Raw genomic sequence first — 21,721 nt, 5'->3', positions numbered from 1 at the left:
CTAAAGGCCGGTCCGTGAAAATATTTTCTGACATTAAACCAGTCTGTGGCCCAAAAAAGGTTGGGGACCACTGGTTAGAGCATCCTCCCAAAGTGCAGAGGTTGCTGGTTCTATTTCTGGTCAGAGTACATACAAGAACATCCTGTCTCTCTTGCCCTTCCTCTGTCTAAAATCAATAAAATAACCATAAAAAAAAAAAAAAGCAAAAAAAAAAAAAAACAAAACCAAACGCAAAACAACTGACACTGAGGCAGGGCCTCTGAATCCATCTGAAAAATAGAGTTGCCAATATTTTGTGTTCCCCACTCAATTCCAAAGGGGAAAACAAATATTCAAAAAACCAAACAAACCCAAAACACAACTTCTGAATGTAGGCTCAGTAACAGTGTCAGAGTTGATTTACTCAATAAATATTCGATACAACTATACAGTCATGCTTCCCATTAGTAGAGCAACATACTGAAAACTGTACCTTTTAAAGTTTGTTTTCCTTGGCTTCTTATCTGTATTGTGACTTTTTAGTCTCCATAAAAATAGTGACTACTTGGATAGTGAGAAAGGAAAATCAAGTGTGAGTTAAGTTTCTCACATTTAAAAAAACTAAGTTAGGGTGTTTTCTGATGTGAAATTTCCAGCATTCAGAGCCTATTGTTTTGTTTTTCCTCATGGACTTAATTTCATTTTCTGTTTTAGGCTGGGTCTATTGATAAGCACTCCAGGGTGATTTTTGGAGAAAAAAAAAAAAAGTACATGTGTAAGTGTTCAAAGTGGTTTATAACTGATCTGCATTTTCTTTTTGCCTGTATTACTTTTATAAACTAATAATTATTTTTTTTAAATATTTTATTCAATTTTCAGAGAGGAGAGAGAGAGAGAAAGAGAAAGAGGGAGAGAGAGAAGGAGGGAGGAGCAGGAAGCCTTAACTCCCATATGTGCCTTGACCAGGTAAGCCCAGGTTTCGAACCAGCGACCTCAGTGTTCCAGGTTGACGCTTTATCCACTGCGCCACCACAGGTCAGGCTAAACTAATAATTTAAATACATTAGGAGAATTCAAGTCAAATACTAACTCGAGTACTTGACTTATAAAATTTGGGTGGGGGGTTGTGTTTTACTTTGTAGACGAGACTAGGCTCAGCTACTCCAGGTGTGAAACAAGTGTTTGCAAGCAAGTGCTTATGAAAGGATTCCAAACAGTGAGTTCCCTTAAAAAGATTAAGTGTAAACAATCTGTCAGTTCCTCAAAAAAAGTAAACATAGAATGTCTATATGACCGACTATTCCACTCCTATGTGTATAACCAAAAGAATGGAAAACTCATATTCAAATAACTATCTGTACACTCATGTTCATAGCAATATAAGTCACAATTGCCAAAAGGTGGGAACAACCTAAACGTCTATCAACTAATGAATGGATAAAGAAAATATTGTATATCCATACAGTGGAATATTATGGAGCCATAAAAAAAGAACGAAGTACTGATATAGGTTACAGCATGACTGAACCGTGAAAACATTTTGCTAAGTGAAAGAAGCCAGACAGAAAAGGTCGTTTATTGTATGATTTCATTTATATGAAATACTCAGAATAGGTAAATCTAAAGTCAGAAGACAGATGAATGGTGTCCAGGGGGTGGGGGAGGGGAAAATGGAAAATGACTGCTTAATGGATATGGGGTTTCCCTTCCAGGTGATAAAAATGTTTTACAACTAAATAGAGGTGATGGCTATACAACACTGTGAATATATTTAATGTCACTGAATTGTATACTTTAAAATGATTAATTTTGTGTTCTCTGACTTTTACAGATGTGTCCCTGCAATCTTATTCACATTAGTAGAAAAATTTTATTTTTCAAGGAAATTATAAAGGATTAATTTAATTTAGCCCATATCTGAGTGGGCTGCAAATTAATCAGTGATATGTACTTTTCAAAAAGTGATCTGAATACAATAGTCTCCCCTTATCCAAGAGGAATATTCCAAGACCACCAGTGGATGTCTGAAACTGTAGATAGAACAGAACCTTATATATCAGGGGTCCCCAAACTTTTTACACAGGGGGCCAGTTTACTGTCTCTCAGACTGTTGGAGGGCCGGACTATAAAAAAAACTATGAACAAATTCCTATGCACACTGCACATATCTTATTTTAAAGTAAAAAAACAAAACGGGAACAAATACAATATTTAAAATTAAGAACAAGTAAATTTAAATCAACAAACTGACCAATATTTCAATGGGAACTATGCTCCTTTCACTGACCACCAATGAAAGAGGTACCCTTCCAGAAGTGCGGCGGGGGCCGGATAAATGGCCACAGGGGGCTGCATGTGGCCCGCGGGCCGTAGTTTGGGGACCCCTGTATATATACTACTTTTTTATATATACCTATGTTAAAATTTAATTTACAAATTAGGTACAGTAAGAGATTAACAACAATAATAAAAATAATGTTAATATATTGTGATAAAAGTTATGCAAATGTGATATTATTAAGTAAAATAAAAATTCCTTGGACACAAACACTTGGATACAGAGACAGTCGATATGATGGCCCAGATGGTTGCTAAGTAACTAACGTGTGGGTGGTATCTACCGCATAGATACTCTGGACGAAGGGAGGATTCACATCCTCGTGGAATGGGGCAGGATGGCATCATCACGCTACTCAGAACTTATGAATCGTTTATTTCTGGAACTTCCCACTGAATATTTGTGGACCTTGGTTAACCATAGGCAACTTGAAACCACTGGGAGCAAAAGCTTGGATAAAGAGGGACGATTATAATCCAAAATGTTGAGAGGAATTGAGAAATTGGAATGGTTACAAATCATCATAATAAACTCCCTTTGTCAGAGTTTTCCAATGTTCCTACAAATATTTAATTATACCAAAAGGTATCTACAAATATTTAATTATACCAGAGTCCTCTGTTGGAATATATTCTATCCTGCTACTCTTACCCTAGTGGCGCGTGCAATGCTGGGGACATTGTGGCTGTCACATGAACTGTTTGTTGTTGTTGGCTTGAGAGCGAGAGGAGAAGTCAAGGTGAAGGGGAACAGGGTGTTGTCTGCAAAATTTGACTTTGGGGCCTGGAATGGTTTAAAAATTTTTGAAATCTGGGGCTTTTCTCTTTGCTAACGATGGCTCTGTCAAACACCCAAACCTCTTTTCATGGAAATTCTTAGATCATCTTGTTTTTCTTTTTTTAAAATTTTATTTATTTATTTATTTATTTAGTGACAGAGAGAGTCAGAAAGAAAGACAGACAGGAAGAGAGAGAGATGAGAAGCATCAATTCTTCACTGCGCCACCTTACTTGTCCACTGACTGCTTTCTCATATGTGCCTTGACGGGGGGGGGGGGGGGGGGGGGGGGGCTACAGCAGACTGAGTGAGCCAGCGAGCGACCTTGGGTCCAAGCTAATGAGCTTTGCTCAAACCAGATGAGCCCGCGCTCAAGCTGGCGACCTTGGGGTATCGAACCTGGGTCCTCCGCATCCCAGTCCAATGCTCTATCCACTGCGCCACTGCCCGGTCAGGCTCATCTTGTTTTTCTTTGAAAGTGTATAAACACCTGTGCATACTGCATACCAAATGATGATATTTTACAAATCATCACAAAGTCCTTTACTAAAATTCACTGTTTGTGATATTTCTATTTTGTTTACTTGTAACCCTGATCCTGAAAATTTCAAGTAAAGTTCCTGAGCTGCATATTCTCTGACCTTTCCAGACTCACTCTTACCTTTCCCCACTGTATCCTATGCCCTGGCAGGCTGACCTCCACTGATTTCATCAATGGGCTGCCAGACCCTCTGGCTTTCTCTTTGGTTCAGTCAGTGGGAGGCACATGCAGGTCAGAGGGCAGGGGCACAGAGAAATCAGCATATTTATCACCTGCCTCCCTCTCTGTAGGCTGTGTATTGATGATGGCTATTCTACAGAAGGCCACCACTTCTGTCGTGTGCCCTTGTCCTACAGCTATAGCCAGAGCCACAACTTCAGCGACAGCTCCCTCTCCATTCCAGATATTTCTCTTCCTTGCCCTTTCTGATTTAGAGGTAGTACTGATTTTAGTCTCTTGGTGCTATACCATCCCTTATATGGTACATAACATTGAACACAGGACTGATGACATAATTTGTGGGGCCCGGTGCAAAATGAAAATGCAGGCACCTTTGTTCAGAGTTACTAAGAGTTTTAAGATGGCAACCACAAGGTATCAGACTAAGTGCAGGACCTTTCCAAGTGTGGGGTCCTGTGTGCTGGCCCCCTAAAGCCCACCCTGCCTGCATACTATACTGTAAATAGTACTATTGATATCTTAAATGCTCCTCCGTTACCTGTTGAGTGTGCCACCTGTTTCCTGCTAGGATCTTTTCCAATACACAGTCTCATGGGTTCTTTCTCCCACTTAAAAAAAATTGTAATTCCATTAGAGATTCTAGAAAGGTAGCTGTTGTCTACACTTACATTTAAACACGGTGTAATTGAAAATTTCCTAATAGATTTGCATCTGCAGCATGCAGAAGGCAATTCAATGAATCTCTCTCTTCCTCACCCTCGCAGCTAGCAGTCACTTATTTGGGAAGTGCTGCAGGTCACCACGAGCCTTGAGCATCGCCTGCCATGTCCTACTAATACCATAGCTGAAATGTGGGACTCCCAAGCAAACCCTGTGGGCAGGTGCAGGAGTTTTTAGCAGTGACATCAACCAGTTAGTTGCTTTTTATGTTTTGTATTGGATACAGGATCTACTGCATATTCTAGCTTTTTATTTTCTTTTGGAAATGTGACTTAAACTGAGAACCTACTCATAGCCTAGATAGAACCTATTTCCTCTCTTTCTGGCTAGAAAGTTGCCTGAGATAGTGATCACTTAGTATTACTAAAGAAAAACCAGTTAGGCCTCCTGTCTTGAGTAAGGGCTGCTCTCTCAACACCATCCTCGATAGACTTGGGGGTTGAGGTGACTTCCAAAATTTGTACTGTCTTATTGGTTTTAAAATGGGAGTCCCATAAGCCCTTCTTTGCCATTATGTTTTGCTTTCATTGCTTTGGTTGTTGCTGACTCAAGGACAGCAAAGAAAGTAGAGTTTGGAAGATACCCCACACCATATTGTTTCATTGCTTGAACTTGCCACAGACTCATTTGCTCTTGGTGACTGAGCCTTCAACAACTGCAGTGGGTACAACACTCATTCCTAAAACACACACTTGATTTGTTCCAGCCTCATGGTCCCTGCGGCCTCCCAGAGTCTTCATTCCACAGCTTTGGAGAGAGCAGAAAGCAGAGGTGGTATTTTCTTACCCCCTCCATGGCTCCAGTTTTCCCAGCTTTTAAGAAACTCTCTTCAAGAGCCACCTTTAATATAAAGGGAAGTATTATACAGAAGTGTTCACTTCTTTGAAGAGTTTCCAAATATATTGTCTTATCTTTTCTCTGAAATGCAAATTTTCTCTTAAAGAGGACAACCTTTCATTTCAAATCAGTGTCATACATAAAAATAATTCCAGTTGTTTTAATCCAGAGTACAGGACAATTAATTATTCCAGGAACAATACACAAATGCTCATCAAGCCTAAAACATTTATTTCATTTGGTTATGAACTGGCTACGTTTTCATTTCCATTTGGCTTTGCTCTGTTCTTGAAATATGCAAATAACCAGTGTGGCCTCAGAAATAATTCTTCTCTTGTGAAAGCCAACAGCAGTTCTTAGACCTGCAGTCTGGACAGCTAGAAGGGGCCAGAGAAATCTTGCACCCAAAATGACAAATAAATGGACTCAGAGATGCAGTTCTGGACTGGGGGACAGCACTGGGAAGCAGAATTGACCCAGTGCATCTGATCCCTAATCCATGCAATTCTGAAGGAAAATCTGCCCCTCAATTATGATTTGCTTGTTCCTGTAATCCAGGCCTCCTGCCATTTACCTTCCTGTACATGGTCTCCGTGTGGATGGGTAGGTCCTTAACAAGTTCCTGCCCACTAAGCAATCTATGTGCAATGCACCCCCGCACGCACCCCCCCCCCACTGGTTCACCTGCCAGATGCGAGTACTGCCCTGAGTGTCTTACACTAACAAAACTGCTATTTTTAAATTAAAAAAAATTATTGATTGACTTATTGAGAGAGAGAGGAAGAGAGAGAGACAAACAGATAGACAGAAACATCAATCTGTTCCTGTATGTGCTCTAACCTGGAATTGCCCACAACCTTTGCATGTCGGGACGACACTGTAATCTACCAAACTATCTGGCAGGGCCAAAATCACCATTTTTGCATGCTTACTTATAAGCCAGTACTGTACACAAGCCAGTACTGTATGCAAGTAATTTACATTAAATTTCATAATTATTATTTTTAAAATACTGATTGATTTTGAGAGAGAGATAATGGGAAAAAGAGAAACATGGATTTGTTGTTTACTTGTTGACCCATTCATTGGTTGATTCTTGTGTGTGCACTGACAGGGGATCGAACTCGCAACCTTGGCATATTGGGATAATGCTCTAACCAACTGAGCTACCTGGCCAGGGAAAATTTCACAATTATTAATAACCACTTAAAATAATTGAATAAACTTGATAATTAAAATGTTTAATGATTTAGAATATAATTTATAGTTAAATCATTTCAAATTTATTTGCAACATTTCAGACATTCAACAGAAGTGGTGAGAACAGTAAAATGGACATTTTCAACAGTTATCCAGCCTGACCTGTGATGGTGCAGGGGAACTCTGAGGTCGCTGGTTTGAAACCCTGGGCTTGCTGGGTCAAGGCACATATGTGAGTTGATGCTTCCTGATTCCCCCCCCCCGCCACCGTCCTCTCTAAACTGAATAAATAAAATCTTTAAAAAATAAATAAATAAAATCTTTAAAAAATGAATTATCCATACTTTGCTAATCTTGTTTTATTTCTCTCATGTTTTTTTGGGAGGAGCTGGAGTACTTGAAAATAAATCCTGGACATATTTCACCCAAAATTTCTCATTACACATCTCTAACAGGTAAGAACTGCAGAGAAATATATAACCACAATGCTATTACCCCATCAATAAAATTAATAACTTCTTAACATGTATATCAAATCTACATTTTATTTCCCTCATTGTCTCAACAATGTCTTTTTAGTATTGCTTATTCATTTTAGAGCCTTACAGATCTAAACATTGTATTTGGTTTACGAGGCATTAAAAACTACTTTATTTACATGCATTTGACCTCACATTAGTCAATGAAAAATGTATGGTCCCAGTTCACAGGTGAGTGAACTGGGGCTTAGGGAGGTTAAAAAACCTCCCAAGGTCTCATTGCTGGTTAGAGCCAGACCCAGAATTTGAGTTAAGACCTGCCCAAGTTCTAAGGCTCCATTCTACTGCTCCTCTTCCGATTCCCAGATTTTTTTCCTCTGTTGCAGAGAGGCAAGAGGGCTAGTGGTTAAGACAAAGGATTTGGGTTCACATTGGCCTGATTCAAACTGGAGCAAGTTATATAATCTGATACTCCAACTCTGTCTTAATCTGTAAAATAAGAATGCTGTAATAATGATAGTTTGGGGCTGATTAAATAGGATAATGCACGTGTAGTACTTAGTACAGTGCTTGGCACATAGAAAGCACTTGATAAGCCTTAGTGGTTATTATCAGTGTAGAGGAAGAGAATCAGTTTGCTTTTTTCTATAGCTCAGAAAACAATGGTTCATCCTTGTTAGTATAACTTGCCTAGGATTGAGAAGGATGGGAGCAGGATACTGCTGCTGTATGAGTTGGAGAAGAGAGCCCTGGACATAAAGAATTAAATAGGCACCGAGGAGTTCTCTGGCGGACTCAGCTGGAAAGCAGTTAAACACGTCTTCCAAAGGCTAATCCTGGTTGCCTCTAAAGGGCAAACTGGTGGGTGGCAGGCAGAGTGGGAGGGAGATTTCTCAATGTTTATTTGAATTTGGAATCATGTGAATGCATTAGACCTATTTCAAAAAATGAATTGCATTATTAAAAAAAAAACCTCTTTACCATGGGGATAAGTGCTGCAAATAGGAAGGCTAGGATCTAATGATAATAATAATAATAATAATAATAATCTCCTTACAGTTTTTGCAGCCCTAGGAGGGCTTTGGTCAGACAAGGCAGGAAGGACTTACACCAGGACTGGAATTATTTCAGCCGGACTAGGATTTCAGAGATCGAAGGTAACATTTTAATTTCAGCTATCCTCCCTCTCACACTCTAATTCACACCCAGCAGTCACAGATTTGGGATCATTCGCCCTGTGGATGGTCTTCAAGCATATGCATTGTCGATGGTTGAAATCAATTGGGTAAACAAGGTCTTTGTATACATTGCCTGTGTATTTCCCAGGTTTTTAAGGCCATTTTTTAATGCTCAAACCAGCTAAGACTCTGGGGACCTAATTTTCTAGAATCCTTAGGAGGGGGCACATAATCCCACTCACAAATAATAAAGAACTTGCCTAGACGCTGTGTTAAGATCTTCATATATATTGACTAAATTAAACCTCTGAATAACATTACACTGTAGGCACTATTATACCGATTTTACAGTCAAAGAAATAGAACCAAGGGAGATTAAGTAATTTGCCCAAGGACAGAACCTGCACAACTAACCACTGGCAATACTACCTCTCTGTTGGCAGTGTGCCAATCATGTAGGGATCTTTTGATGGGGATACAACCTTGGCTGCGAGCAGCAATACCTTGAGTCCCAAATTCCAAATCCTTCCTTCTCTGCAGCTTCTGGTTTAGGAGCAGGAAAGACTAGGGTGTGAATTTCCGCCTTGAACTCGAGCAATTTACTTACCCCCCTCCCAGCTTTAGGTTCTTTATCTGTGCCAGGGAGGAGCTTTAGATGAAAAGACCTCTCCTCGCTTTCTGGGTGTGTGGGTGTGTGCTGGGGGTGGGAGGTGGAGGGGCTGAGGTTTCTGCGCGGTGCGCTGCCTTTTCCAGGTCTCTGGAGGAAACAGGGTGTTTTGAGGTTCTGTCCCCGGCCAACTCTCCTTGGAGGTCAGGCCCTCAAGGCAGTGATGGCGATCCAGCTTTGGCGATTCCCCCTCAGCTCGGAAAAGGGCTGCCACTGGAGTCAGCTCCGACCATTGCCCCGAGGTCTAGGGTGGGCCGTTTTCTCTGAGGGAGTTAGAGATGATAGTATCCCCAGGAAGGCTTCTTGGAGGCAGTGACAGCTAAATCCAGTGCAGCAGGATTTAGGAAAAAGAGGTGGAGGGGATAGGGTTAGCGTCCCCCATCCCAGCCACAGAACAAAGGAGCGCGACCGGCTCACAGTAAAGGGGGAGGGGCTGTGAGAGTGGAGAGGTCTGTAGAGGCGAAATTACACCGGGGCTTCAGGGCTTCGCTTTATTCTAAGAGCAATTGGGAGGGGCTTGGAGGAATGTAGTCGGGAGTTTTTGAAAGACTCCTCTAACCGCTTGGAAAGAATGGGTCGGAAGGGGCCAGGAAGCTATCACGGAAAGCAGTCCAGTTGGAAGATGACCGACGACTGAGGAAAAGAGGGCGGGGACCCAGTATCTGAGCTTCTCAGTCCCCGCGACACTGTGCGCCATCTCCCTAGACTTTCTTTGCTTATGTGGAAGGGTCCCACCGGGGGCTGGGCCCCGCCAAACTCTCAATGAGCAAAATAGCCCAGGGCCCTCTCGTCTTCCGAGGACTCTCTGGTCCAGGTGCCGGAGAATTGGTAGGGTTATGGGGGAGAATTTATCACTGCTGAAGATGAGAACCGTTACCCCTCAAAATACACAGAAACCTCCTCCGCTTTTGGCAGCAGCCTTCTCCGCCCATGACCTCATGCTTTGAGCTCCAATATAGCCTTCCCCTGCCTTGTCCACACCCAGCGACGAGTGGGGGTAGGGAGGGGGACAGTGGGCAAGGTTTGGTAGCAGAAGCACCTTATTTATCCTGCGTGGCATTTTTGGGGGGAGGGGCACAACAATCCCTCCCCTTATTGCAAAAAGCATGGTTTAACTTTCCCTTGAGCAAAAAAAGACTCGCTTTCATGTGCCCTCGATGAGATAGATGCCGCGAACAGGTTCGAGGTGGTCTGTAGAGTCGAACCATCTTTGGTTCACCTTTCCTCGGACCGGGCCTGGAAATGCTGTGGTCCCGGGCTGGACCAACAGGCAGCAGTGCCTTCTCGGGACCTGGGGGCCGTCCTGCTCTTGCCCTCCTGGCGCTGCTGAGGTTTGAACCCCGGGCTAGCCTTTCAGTCCGCGCCCTGCCCCCTGCTCGCAGCTGCTCTCGGTTTGGGTGCAGCGGTTTCCCCCGCAGAGGAGGAGGAGCAGGCAGCGCGAGGAGCGACTCCCGGCTCGGGTTTCTGCACCAATGCCGAGCAGCCCCGGGCGGCCCTCGGCGGCCGTCCCTCCTCCCCGGCACCACGTTCCACAGTCATGGCGCGCGAGGAGGGGCGAGCGCGCTCCGCGGCAGCATCCGCGCCCCCTCCCCGCTGCCTAGCCCGGCCCCTCTCCTAGGCAACCTCCCTCCCCGACCCGCAACGCAGCCGAGATGGAGACCCCCTCCCCAGAGAGCTGCATTTACAGCGCCGCCTGCAGCACCCGCTCCCCGCCCCCATTGGGGCGGAGGATGGAGCCGCGCGCTTCGCGAATCTCCAGCCCCTTTGCCGGAGCCCTGGCCCTTCTCCCTGCCCCACGGAGGCCCGGGTGCAGTGGGGGCGGGTGTGGATGCAGCCCATCTCCCCGCAGCCCATCTAGACCCCAGACCTTGGTATCTTTGCAACCCCTTTAACAAAATAAACCCAAACTCAAACCCCAGTCGTTAGATTGCAAAGCGCGTTACAATAACCGGGACGGCTACGCAGGAAGCAATCCTGCACTGGTCCGGGTCTAAGCGGCAGCTTCCCGGCCACGCCGCCTTCTCTTGGGCCTCGATTTTCCGGCCACGCCGGAGAGTCTGCCACACCTCGATTTGCTGACAGGTCTCGCGCGGGGCCGCAACTCGGTTCGCAACCCCCCGCCCCATCCTGGTCCAGAGTCTCGCCAGCCTACAAAGGTGCAGCCTCACGCACATGCAGAACAAACAAATGAGGTCGGCAGCGCAACGCCGAGAAGTCTGCGAACAATGCGTCCGGCGTCCGGCGCCCGCCGAAGCGAGGCGCCCCGGGGGACGCGGGGCGCGGGCGGGGGCCGGGGTATAGGACCCGCCGGCCGCGGCGCTGGACACCTTACTTCCTGCTTCCCCGCCCGCCGCCAGACCCAGCTCTGCGGAGGGATATCTCTCCCCTCCTCTGTCCCCCAGTCTCCCTTACCCCGCCCTCCACCCTTTTTGCTTCTGCTCCCCCCCACCCTGCCTTTCTCCTTTTGCAAGAAAATAATTTGACAGTCGATTTGCTGACAGGGGAGGAATTTGCATCCTGGATTAAAAAAAAAAAAAAAAAAGACCAAGAGGAGCTTGGGAACGGTTGCTAGGGGTGGGTAAAGGGTGAAAAAAGGGGGGTGCCGGGGAGCGGATAAGCAGGGTTAAGGGAGGAGCGATGATGGGGAGCAATGCAAAAGGTAAGGCCAGGTTACCGCGGCTCGGCCCCGAGTGGGCTGCGGCCGGGGGAGGGGCGAGAGATACATATGTATTTCTGTCTCTTTAGCACACCCCCTTCCCTCTAAGCAATGGCTGAGAGGCGGTGCATGCAGATGGGGAGTAAGTTTCCTGAAGGGGAGGGTGGATGCACGCGCGCGGCCCCGCGCTGCAAATTTCCACCGGGGAGGGAGAGTGTCTGGATGCGGAGAGTTTGGAGTTGCTTGCGGCGGAGGGTAGGAAGGGGAGTAGGGCCGGGAAGGGGGCTGGTGGGCGCTATATCTGGGACTAAGTTTCCAGGATCAGGAGAGCCTGCACGCTTGCTTGCTAGTAAGTTTCTGGCCGGGGAGGGCGCGTGGGGAGGAGGAGAGGGAGGGGTGCATGTATATAGAAGGGGGGAGGGGGGGAGCAGATTTCCTGCGGGGAGGCTGAATACATATGGAGAGTAGATTTCCTGAAGGGAGGGTGGAGGCGTAGACCGACCGAGTAAGTTTCTTGCTAGGGTGGTGGCGGAGGTGGTAGGTTGGTGCTTTGGAAGCCCGGAGCTTCCTACTGGGGTTGGGGGAGCACGCAGTTGAGTGGGGGCGGGGGGGGGGGGCGAAAGGCCAGGTTCCCTGCTGGGGAGAGGGGCTTGCATCTGGGGAGTATGTTTCCTGGCGGAGCGATATTTGTTTACAGGCTGAGGGCATTACTGTAAGTGAGTGGCGCTTCGAGAAGGCGGCTGACATAAATTAATATTGAAATTACTCCATCAGCTCTGCTTGCCCCCCATCTCACCCCCCAAGCGGAGACTGGTCTTCTTGTCGGATTGCCCATGCACTTGTTGCAGAAACAGCCAAGGTAGGCAAGAAGCTTATTAAGTTTAATTTTAAAAGAAATTAGTTGGGGGATGCTCCGTGAGAAGACGTGGGAGGGGGAGGGGAAGGGACAAAGTGTGGGGGGGTTAAAGAATGTAAAGTCTCCCCCCACTTCTTTACTTTCAGTATGTTAGCAGGGCCTTCTCTCTGCTTCCCTCTTCTTCCCTCTTCCTTTTCTGTGCTTCACGGCATCCCAGTATAGGGGGAGGGTTGCGATGGGCGCTACAATTGGCAGACCCGGCTTAAAGGATGGTGGTGGGGCTTGCACTTGAAGGTTGTGATGTTATAAAGCCTTCATTCTTCCAGCCAAGAAACCACAGGACCCTAGGGATGTGCATTTTGGGGTTTTTGACATGATGCATATGTGTATGTATATGCGTCTGTGGGCCCAAGGCGGGCTGGGTAAAGTTCAAGTGGCCACCCAGATGGGAGAAATATGTGAGGGGGTAAAAACCTGCCCCTCCAATCCCAACTTCAGTGTGGAAGACTGGGAAGTTGCTGCTGGTGGTCTAAAGAAATAGATATTAGAAAACCACCCATTCACTGGCGGAGGCCGAGAGCACCTGGCGGGCAGCCTCTGGTCAGCACTGGGCTGGAGCATGTGCGCCTGCCATCCTTAGGTTAAAAGAAAATGACTTCTGGTTCTTCCGTGTGCCTTCGACTGACCTGTGAGAGCCAGCTTGGTGGAAACTCTTTCCAGAGTAGACGCGGCTTTGGCAAGTGAACGTTCTTGTTGAAGCCGGTTGCTAACAGCATGGCCCGGGCTGTCTTGTGAAGTGCACGTAAGGGATGCTTTGGAATGACGGGTCCAGGGATGGCTGAAGAGTTCTTGAAAAAAAAAAAAAAACAACCTTCGAAAGCCGGCTGGGTGCACTTTTTAGCAGACCTGGGAGCAGAGCTTTAAGAAAGGAGTTTTCAGTTGTCCCAGTTGGTACCAACCTTCTGCAACATTATTCATTTCAAGAAAGCAGTCACCAACGATGTGGTTTTGTGCCCACTGGAAAGATAATAAGTAGAAGGGCTAAGCGATTAACTAGTTAACCAGCAGCAGTCTCTGCTTCTCCCTTCCTCTCTTTTCCTGGTCCTCAGCCTGCTGCTTTCTGTGGATGGGTTGTAGGTCTTGGCTGTCAGATACCTGGATTATGCTGGGATTTTTAACTTTGCCAGGATAATTTTAGCACCAGAGGTTCAAACCTAGACATATTTAGTAGGGTCAGGGAGTAAACACTAGGCAGTGTGGTTAACTAAAGTTGGTTAAGCTTTCTGCAGTTCTGTAGCAGGCACAATTTTAGCAGGGGAAAAAAATGGGTTTAAAAATATTTCTCTACATGTTACTGATGGACAGGGCTTTCTTTCTTTCCTTCCTTCCTGTCATCAGATTTCCCAATTGAAAATTTGGTATTTGGCGGCTTGAGAGTTGAGTTAGTTGGGAATTAAATATTATTGCCACTTATTAAATGTTCCTAACTAGACATTACTTAAACAAATTAGCTATGATTTTTACCCCCGGCTGAAAATCTATGTCTGGTTGGTGTATATGCTGAGAAGGTACACAGAATCTTTATGTGTGTTTATCCTAGGATAGCGGTCTTACTGACATGCTTACCCTTGAAGCCGAGAGCAGTCATTCAGTTTTTTTATTTTTCCTTATATATTTATGCGATTTACTTTATTGTTTTGCTTTGGCCATTAATCAAGTCACAGTAGCCCCCCCCCCCCCCCTTCTGCTGGGAATGTTCTTGTGGTAATAAAGGTTTGAAGGCCCATGAATCATAATTCATTCTTTTAAAAATATTGTGGTGATTGTCAGGATTTGATTTATAGGAATTGATACTGGGAGTGACACACCTCTTTGGGCCCCTCCCTTTCAGGCATGTCCATTTTTGCCAAAGATTTGTTGAGAAGCCAGCTTGACATCTCAAAAAAGAGCGTTTCCTCATCTGCTTTATGGGCATTGAGAAGATTAATTTTACAGTTCCATGGTAAACATGAGTCTTTTCACAGCTTGGTAAGCAGGCTTCCACATAGCAGGCGTGTACTAATATCACATAGCATTCATGTGAGCTTGCTGTGAAAACAGTTGTTCTATGAACTATGTGGAAAGTACTCAGTTTTGCTTTCTTCAACCCGCTTGGGCCTGCGGCTTTTGTTGAGGTAGGAGCATTACTTATAAACGAGAAGCCTGCTGCTTGTATAATAAAATGTGTGTTACAAAAACAAAGCTTATTTATAGGTTGTTGTTTTTTTAAGTACTTTGATGCTTGGATTGGTCACAGTAATCAAAAGCATTGTATTTTTTTGTTTCTGTTTTTTGGAAAAACGTAAGGATTCACCATAAAGTTGATAAATCAGAAAGCGTTAACAGTCTTGCATTCAGGAGTCAGCTCAAGTTTATAGTATTTTCAAAGTGACAAAGAACTTTTAAGGCAGTTTGTGATGCTCAGAGCAGGGGGAATATGTCACTAAAAATGGGAAGGGGGGCCCTGGCCGGTTGGCTCAGTGGTAGAGTGTCGGCCTAGCGTGCGGAGGACCCGGGTTCGATTCCCGGCCAGGGCACACTGGAGAAGCGCCCATTTGCTTCTCCACCCCTCCACCGAGCCTTCCTCTCTGTCTCTCTCTTCCCCTCCCGCAGCTGAGGTTCCATTGGAGCAAAGATGGCCCGGGTGCTGGGGATGGCTCTGTGGCCTCTGCCTCAGGCACTAGAGTGGCTCTGGTCGCAACATGGCGGCGCCCAGGATGGGCAGAGCATCGCCCCCTGGTGGGCAGAGCATCGCCCCCTGGTGGGCGTGCCGGGTGGATCCCGGTCGGGTGCCTGCGGGAGTCTGTCTGACTGTCTCTCCCTGTTTCCAGCTTCAGAAAAATGCAAAAAAAAGAAAAAAAGAAAAGAAAAGAAAAAATGGGAAGGGTACCAGTTTCTAGCATTTCTGGGCTTTGGATATTTTTCATTAAAAAGGCATGGCTTGATCCATACGTTCCGTCCGTGTCTGAAATTCTATGACTTGGTCTTGTAGAGAGAGGTCTCCAGAGGCTGCGACTGTGTCTTCTTGGGCCAACGGCCACATTGCTTCATGGACTTGGGCGAGTTGATTAACTTCTGTTTTTGTCTTCTCATGGGGAGAGTGGATATGTACCTTGGCATTCCAAAAGAGACTCTTGAGTGGCCTGGTAACCTTGACCATCATTGCAAGGATGTACTTATGAAAGCCTGATACCTTCTTGGAAAAAGCAAGGGCATGGTTGATACGCAAATTATATGTGCTAATAAAGAGTGGCCCATAATCCCAGGCACCAAAAATAATTTTAGTTCATCTTGGAAGTTTTCCCTGCAGCCCATTGGTTCACCTGTCTTACTATGCTTGGTCAAATCTAAGGTTAATTGAGCAGACCAGAAAGCCTAGTGTGGCTTTACCCACTTTCTCTGAAAAAAAATTCACACGTGGATAATTGTAATTTGGTTGTATGTTTGCCATAGAGTTCATGGTAATGATACTGTATTACGAAGGCTTCTGGAATATCTCATATTTCACTGTGGGCATTTTTTTGGGGGGGTGTTGATATTTTTATTGACTTTGAATATTGACATGTAAAGTAAAGATCCAGACAAGTGGTTCAGACCCCAGGCAGTACAAATTAATGCTGGTCATTCTGCTCTAAAAGCCGTTGAACTTAGCTCTTTTTATTCCTAACATTATAAAATTGTGTGCTTTAAAGAGGAGAGAGGATTAGAATCAGCTGGGATCTCGTGGATTAGTAATATTTCTGAATTTGCATATTTGGGGGGAACTGATAAAATAAGTGGGAAATTAAAACAGTTGCATTCTTTTGTGGGGGGCTGCAGCCAGCAGCTGGATCTGTTGTTCTTGGTGTGCTCTTCAACAAGGGTGGAAAGGAATAGTGTAGGCCTGGTAACATGAGTTTGAGTCCATGGCTTGCTTAATATATTTTTTTTTTTCCTGGGTTAAATAAAATACACAAGAAAAAAAGCCCCTGTGATATTTTATAGGAATTTTCAAGTTCTTTGGGCAGCTGCTTGAAAGGTCTATTGGTTAATTTGGGTTTGCTGAGGAAATGGATGACTTTTTCTTTTTTCTTCATGGAAGACAACAAGCAGAGAATGGGTGGGATGGGTGGGATATGCTGAACTTTTGGTTCAGCAATTGTAAAGCTTTTTTTTTTCTTTTCCTTTTAGTAGAGAGGAAAGGGGAAAAAGAACTTGTGTGCTTCAATGACAGTGTTAATCTAGGCTCCGAGATGGTAACAATTATTTTCATGCTATAGCTGGCTCTGGTTGATTCAGTCACACAGTCGGCAGCTACTTACCGAGCACCCATCCTTTGCTAGGCACTGAGTACTGAGTTTAGGCTCTGGGAATACGTTGATACGTTCAAACAGCCATAACCCTCTTCCTCTACTCACCCTCTGGTTTACAGTCCAGAGGGGAGGTTGACACGTAAATATATATTGCAAAATGTGATGAATGCTCTGACGAAACCCCAGGGAACAGTGATCTGGACTTACTTAGCTAGAGCAGCCTAGAAACAGCCTCTCTGGGGGTTGGGAGTGGCTGGGGGAACAGAGGGAACGGGGCAGAGGAGAGGCTTGGTGGAAGGACCTTGGCTTTGGGGATAACTAACTGAAAAGAGGCACAGGTGAACAGCGGGGAGGGAGAGAGGGCGCTCGAGATGGCTAATTACGCAGGGCTCTGGGACCTTGAGAAGGTTTGGGTTTCATTCAAAGTGTAGCGGGAGGCCATTGAAACTTTGCAGTGAGAAGTGACAACTCCCTAACCAATGCATGGGTGGGGAGGGGCAGGTGCGGAATCGGGGAGCCCAGTAGTGAGGCAGTTGGAGCAGGTCAGGTAAGGAGGGGACAGGAGGCATATGGACGGGAGCAGGTGGGTGTGAGACAGCACCTTAGAGGTAGAATGGACAGGGCTTACTGGTGGACTTGGTGGGGGGCGGGGAGGAGGAATCTAGGATAACAGGTTCCTGGCTTGAGCAGTTGGCTAGATGGGTGGTGCTATTTGCTGAGATGGGGAAGAAGGAGGGGAGCAGAATCATGTCGTTTCAATTTGGGCTCCTTTGAATCTGTGATGCCTTTACCACTCAAGGTGGGGATGTAAATTAATCGAGCAGCGTGATACAACATCCAGTGGCAGAGGACTGGTCAGGCAGGAGATGAAAATGCGGGAATCTTTAATCCAGGAGACTGGAGGGCATGTCCTAGAGAGCCTGCAGGGAAAAGGCATTGTGTGTACAGATGTGTGTGGTGAGGCCAGAAACATCGCCAGTGGGTTTGGCAAAATGGAAGCCGTTGGTGACCTTGTGAAGAGCAGTGCCAGCGGAGGGCGGTTCAGGTCGGAGCCAGATCGGAGGGGATTGGCAGGGCAGTGGGCGGTGGGGAACTGGTAGTGGCCTGTGTCGACAACTTTTGGACAAAGCTTGACTGGCAAAGGGGGCAGAGGAATGGAAAGGGGGCTGGAAGGACATGCGGTAAGAGGACGGGTTTTTGGGGTGCTGTGGTGTTGATGGGGAAGATCAGTGGAGAAGGGGTGATTGATCAAGAGCAATGGGTTGGGTCAGCTGAGCAAAAGCTCTTGAGGTCTGTGGGGGAAGAACTGGCCTTTCCTGGAGGAGGGAACTTCCTCCACGAGGCAGGTGAGGAAGGTGGGGGGGGAGGTGCTCCGCCTGCCCGGAGGAGGTGCTAGGCCTGCCCCGAGGCGCTAGGCCTCTCCAGCCCGAGGCCCCACCCTCCTTGGAAAGGCCCCTGGGCTCAGGACAGGACTCCATCCGGAGACTGCAAGGGTTAAGACTGCATCAGAAAACTGTACTGCATTTTTCTGAACATTTGACTGCATTATTACTGAGCAGTAGAGAGGAAAGCAGATTCTTTCGCTCGGGGAGAAAGAGTCTTCAGTGAAAGTAATTTGGGCCTCACATTAGATTTATTTGAAAACTACTGTTGGAAAAGGACATCTGTGACTTTTCTGCTCTGTCAAAAGTTGGTGGGCGCTGTGTCATCTGTTTTGAACTAAACACTAAAAAAAAAGAGGGGGGCAAAGGTCTACCGCTCATTCAGACTGCCTCTCACAAAATATGCCATCGACTGCCAGCCTCAGTGGCCAACCTGGGGGTCTGCATGGAAGGTGGGTAGTAGGTGAGGAGAGAGTCAGAAAACCTGGGTTGGGGTCCAGCACCGTCTTGGGCTCTGACAAGTCAGCCTCTGAGCCTGCCTCCACATCTGCAGAAAGGGTGATAGCATCTGCGGCCTCTCCTCCTAGACTCATGAGGATGGAATCAGATAATGTACGGAAAGTGCTATGTAAACCGTAAGAAGCGGCAGTGAGGTGAATTGATCTTCAGCCAGATCTTCTTTTCAGACTGTAAAAACCTGACAGCCAGTGAAGCACTTCCCTTCGTTTCCCAAAGCTTCTAAACAACCGTCCACTGTGTCCACTCTCACTGATGTCCCCTCCTCAAAGCCGCTTTCTATTGGGGGTTTTCAAGTCCTCTGTGATCCCTTTAGCGAAACTGATCTTACGGTTGGAAGGCAGACATCAGAATGCAGGCTGGGAAATGTTTGTCCACAGAGCTTCAAACTCTGATTCCATATTTAGAATTTGAGACCTGTCCATCCAAAGGGCCAAACTCACTGGATTTGTGAACTGGGTGCAGGGGAATCTTAAACCTATCCAAGTAACCCAGCTGTGGTCCCCTGGCCTTAGCAGTCTTCATTTGCATTCGGCGTTTGTTTTGCAAATGAAGACTTGTGTAAAACAGTCTACCTAAAGACGTCTTCTTAGCCTTACTGTGTAGCTTGGGAAGTCATGTCCGGTTTTAAAAAGAGTATCTCATCCTTTTCACTGATCGAACCCCTGGAATCTGCTTAGTAGGGTGAGGCTTTTTCTTTCTTCCTACATTAATGATTATCGTGAAAAATCTTTAAACATATGTGAAGGTGGACAGAGTAATATAAGGAACTCCCTTGTGCCCCTCACCTAGATTCAGCAGAATCTAGTCAGATTCCGCACAGCAGTGGATCATCGGACTGTTTGTATTTGTGTAATAAATACAAGTTGTCAGTTTTGAGAGATCAGTTGGAAGAGATATCAATCTGGTTTCGTAGAGAGGGGAAAATAATCAACGATAAATCAGAGAGGGAGGAAATGGATGCCGTCATTGAAATAACTAGTGTTTACTTAGCGTTTTATAGGTCCCGAGCCACTTTTGGCTTGTCCTATTTCACGTGTCTTGCAACAAAGGGAGGTAGATATCATTCTCAGTCTACAGCTGAGGAGAAAGTGAGGCTCAAGAAGTAGAGTTGAAAAAAATAAAAATAAGTGAGTAACTTGGGGTCACGTGACCAGCCGGCATTCAAAGCGCAGGTTTAATGCCAGAATTTGAATGGTCTCCAAATTTTGCTGCACTCTCCACTGTGCAATATTAAATGAGAATGTGGTAGACTGGATGCAGAAGATCATGGAAACAAGGCGTTCATCTGGGAATTTCAGGCTTATAGCTTCAGAGACCTTAGTTGGAAAACCTCAGATGATTTAAGCATGTTTTTGGCATTATATTTTGAAGGACTTGAGTCATCTGGCTCATTCTGGAGCACACAGCGTTAAGCCTGCCTCATCATTAAAGCCAAAACTTGACTTTAACAAATTGCATGGCTATTCACGATCTGATTCTCAGCCCAGTCCCTTCTGTGGGGGCCCCTCAGCGGAGGAACCAGGACAGCCCGGGGCTTTGGACACAACTGGGCCTTGGGCAGTTGGCTACCTTGGGAAGCTTCCTGAAGGCCCAGGGGTCTTGGTCGTAACGGGCTGCTCTCTGGACCTCTCCTTGTCTTGCAGAAATTGCCTCCAAATTAACCTTTTTGATAGATTTAAATTTTTTAAATTAGAATATTTTTCTTTATTTTTAAATTTATTGTGATAGATTTTTCTTTTTTTAAAGAAAGGGAAAGATGGATTTGATGCCCAGGGAGTTTTGAGACAAGTGTTGTTTGCGTTCCCTTCGTTGTCATCATCACAATGGGAGATACCAGGCTCCCTTAAAGTTCCACTGAAGGATACCAGTAATGGAGACTGATTGTCAAGTGTTGGGACTTGTCCACTTTTCTTTGTTAGTTGGGTGAACACGTGCTTGCCAAGGGGTTTTCACAGGGAGTCGCAGCAGGTAGGACATTTAGGGGCCTCTTTCCTTTTGAGGAGTCTGAACTTCTTTAGGAACCAGTATAAAATTTAAACAATTTCACCATGCAGACACTCATTCCTGAAGTTCTTCCGGAGGGCACTGTGTGCCTGGCTGTGGGTTAGGGCCGGGGGGGGGGGGCAGAGAGGGTGCCCTCAGCTTCTGCAGCCCCTGGTGCTGCTGTCATACTTACCACTGGGCGTGTCTTTCCCCCCCTTCTAGGCGGCACTGGGGAGGGCAGAACTGGGTCATTCATTTTTGTGCACCCAGCATAGAACACAATGCTAGTTAATGTAGTATAAATGCTTGCTTATTTCAGAATCAGCTGAGCCCTGGCTGGATACTCGGGTGGTTGGAGCATTGTCCCGAGGCACAAAGGTTGCTGGTTCGATCCCTGGTCAGGGCACGTATGGGAACAGATGACTATTCCTGTCTCTTGCTCTTTCCCTTCCTCTCTCTAAAATCAATAAAATGAACATAAAAAAGAGAAAGAAAGGAATCAGCTGTGTTTTCTGTTTGTTTTGCTTTTGGTCTTTTCCCCTCTGGTTCCTGTTGGAGGAGAAAGCCAGGCCTCTCTGCCGTCAGGGTCAGTGCTTGCCGCCCCTGAAGGGGGGACCAGAGGAGAGAAATGTTTCCTTCCCTCTTTGCTTTCGCGGCCTCACAGCCTTTAGTTGGGGTGGTTTAACTGAGCTCTCAAATGCAAATGCGGCCCCATCCCCCATCCCTTTTAATAAGTGACATTTTGTTAAATCAGTTATTCAAGGCCTTATCTATATTTCTGTCTGTGCTGGCTTAGTCAAAATAGGAAAGAGAGTGAATATTAGATTTCTTCACCCGCCCCCTTCCTCCCCCCCTTTGAGCAACTCTGCATAAGATTTCTGATAGGGGAGGGGTGCCGCGTCCTTGAAGAGAAGTAAACGCCTCGTGTAGAAAAAATGTGGAGGGCTTTGACTTGTAGCGAATGCTGTTTTTCAGCAGCTGTGATTTTTCCATTTTTCTTTTTCTTTCTGTTTTGATTAGTGGGACTCATTGTGCTCCAGGGTTGGGATTGCGTTGGGGGAGGGCGCGGAGAGAGCAGCTTTTACTGGGAGAGCTTGA

At 45.9% G+C, this 21,721-nt stretch overlaps 1 protein-coding gene across 12 annotated transcripts in view; it reads left to right on the top strand.

Moving 5' to 3' along the window:
- Window positions 1-11,491: 11,491 nt before the first annotated feature.
- The window catches only part of TRERF1 (transcriptional regulating factor 1), a 223,351-nt gene continuing 213,121 nt past the window's right edge, over window positions 11,492-21,721 (top strand). For 10 of the 12 annotated variants that reach the window (XM_066248473.1, XM_066248428.1, XM_066248271.1 and 7 more), the window contains exons 1-2: window positions 11,777-11,901; window positions 12,327-12,411. The gene's annotated coding sequence lies outside the window, so the exon portion shown is untranslated. Of the gene's footprint in view, window positions 11,556-11,754; window positions 11,902-12,326; window positions 12,412-21,721 lie in introns of those variants that run through there. The other 2 variants (XM_066247705.1, XM_066247789.1) reach the window with 2 other exon arrangements.

This window comes from Saccopteryx bilineata, chromosome 1 (genome assembly GCF_036850765.1).
Source record: "Saccopteryx bilineata isolate mSacBil1 chromosome 1, mSacBil1_pri_phased_curated, whole genome shotgun sequence".
Classification (NCBI taxonomy): domain Eukaryota; kingdom Metazoa; phylum Chordata; class Mammalia; order Chiroptera; family Emballonuridae; genus Saccopteryx; species Saccopteryx bilineata.
The sequence above is the reverse complement of the archived record's forward strand: the minus strand, read 5'-3'. Positions and strand labels throughout refer to the sequence as shown.